We start from the raw sequence: 2,617 nt of genomic DNA, 5'->3' as shown, positions 1-2,617 counted from the left end.
ACAGAGAGAGGAGAGAGAGAGAGACAGAGAGAGAGAGAGACAGAGACAGAGAGAGAGAGAGAGAGAGAGAGAGAGAGAGAGAGAGAGAGAGAGAGAGAGAGAGAGAGAGAGAGAGAGAGAGAGAGAGAGAGAGAGAGAGAGAGAGAGAGAGAGAGAGAGAGAGAGAGAGAGAGAGAGAGAGAGAGAGAGAGAGAGAGAGAGAGAGGTGACAGTGACAGATGCTCTCAGTCTCAAAGATGAAGTCATTTGCTTTACTATGAACTCACATGAAGCGTATCAGCAAAATATAAATTGGTTTTTGGAAATATAGTAGTGACTCATCGCCCACCGTCGACTATCAATCAACAGTGCTGTCTGTCTCCAATGGACAGTAGATCATCTGTCAACCAAACCAATTGGACTATTAACGTGTGACCATGTAACACAGTTATAACAGGTATATGAACTCAATTCAATACAAGGGGCTTTAAATGAACTCTCTATCACCTGTTATGATCATGACTTTAGTTATTCATGTTCAAGATTAAATATAGTACGACAAATAGTTTACTTCTGTTGTGAACGTCCGTGCTTCTACACCTGCATTGCTTGCTGTTTGGGGTTTTAGGCTGGGTTTCTGTACAGCACTTTGAGATATCAGCTGATGTACGAAGGGCTATATAAATAAATTTGATTTGATTTGATTTGATTCACCAATTATAACATTATTCATTTAAAATCGCAATATGTAACTTTCATGGGCAACCAGACCAAATTCACATAGAAATGTGATATATAGTTATAGATATATCATTCATAGATATATCATTGTCCTCCTGTCTCAGGAGGATATACCTCCTGTCTCAGCCTCAGTAGTTTATGTGTCGGGGGGCTGGGGTCAGTTTGTATATCTGGAGTACTTCTCCTGTCCTATTCGGTGTCCTGTGTGAATCTAAGTGTGCGTTCTCTAATTCTCTCCTTCTCTCTTTCTTTCTCTCTCTCGGAGGACCTGAGCCCTAGGACCATGCCCCAGGACTACCTGACATGATGACTCCTTGCTGTCCCCAGTCCACCTGGCCATGCTGCTGTTCCAGTTTCAACTGACCTGAGCCCTAGGACCATGCCCCAGGACTACCTGACATGATGACTCCTTGCTGTCCCCAGTCTACCTGGCCATGCTGCTGCTTCAGTTTCAACTTCCACCTGACTGTGCTGCTGCTCTAGTTTCAACTGTTCTGCCTTATTATTATTCGACCATGCTGGTCATTTATGAACATTGAACATCTTGACCATGTTCTGTTATAATCTCCACCCGGCACAGCCAGAAGAGGACTGGCCACCCCACATAGCCTGGTTCCTCTCTAGGTTTCTTCCTAGGTATTGGCCTTTCTAGGGAGTTTTTCCTAGCCACCGTGCTTCTACACCTGCATTGCTTGCTGTTTGGGGTTTTAGGCTGGGTTTCTGTACAGCACTTTGAGATATCAGCTGATGTACGAAGGGCTATATAAATACATTTGATTTGATTTGATCATTCTATTTCAAAGCAATTCTAAGAAGTGGTAGACCTGTTCTATGTGCACTATTTCTATGCTTCAAATCAAATCAAATCAAATGTATTTATATAGCCCTTCGTACATCAGCTGATATCTCAAAGTGCTGTACAGAAACCCAGCCTAAAACCCCAAACAGCAAGCAATGCAGGTGTAGAAGCACGGTGGCTAGGAAAAACTTCCTAGAAAGGCCAAAACCTAGAGAAGAACCAGGCTATGTGGGGTGGCCAGTCCTCTCTGGCTGTGCCGGGTGGAGATTATAACAGAACATGGCCAAGATGTTCAAATGTTCATAAATGACCAGCATGGTCGTATAATAATAAGGCAGAACAGTTGACACTGGAGCAGCAGCACGGTCAGATGGACTGGGGACAGCAAGGAGTCATCATGTCAGGTAGTCCTGGGGCATGGTCCTAGGGCTCAGGTCCTCCGAGAGAGAGAAAAAAAGAGAGAATTAGAGAGAGCATATGTGGGGTGGCCAGTCCTCTTCTGGCTGTGCCGGGTGGAGATTATAACAGAACATGGCCAAGATGTTCAAATGTTCATAAATGACCAGCATGGTTGTATAATAATAAGGCAGAACAGTTGAAACTGGAGCAGCAGCACGGCCAGGTGGACTGGGGACAGCAAGGAGTCATCATGTCAGGTAGTCCTGGGGCATGGTCCTAGGGCTCAGGTCCTCCGAGAGAGAGAAAGAAAGAGAAGGAGAGAATTAGAGAACGCACACTTAGATTCACACAGGACACCGAATAGGACAGGAGAAGTACTCCAGATATAACAAACTGACCCTAGCCCCCCGACACATAAACTACTGCAGCATAAATACTGGAGGCTGAGACAGGAGGGGTCAGGAGACACTGTGGAGCCATCCGAGGACACCCCCGGACAGGGCCAAAAAGGAAGGATATACCCCACCCACTTTGCCAAAGCACAGCCCCCACACCACTAGAGGGATATCTTCAACCACCAACTTACCATCCTGAGACAGGGCCGAGTATAGCCCACAAAGATCTCCGCCATGGCACAACCCAAGGGGGGGCACCAACCCAGACAGGATGACCACATCAGTGAATCAACCCAAGGGGGGG

The sequence above is a fragment of the Oncorhynchus kisutch genome, linkage group LG24, assembly GCF_002021735.2.
Source record: "Oncorhynchus kisutch isolate 150728-3 linkage group LG24, Okis_V2, whole genome shotgun sequence".
Classification (NCBI taxonomy): domain Eukaryota; kingdom Metazoa; phylum Chordata; class Actinopteri; order Salmoniformes; family Salmonidae; genus Oncorhynchus; species Oncorhynchus kisutch.
This window is presented reverse-complemented; position numbering follows the sequence as displayed.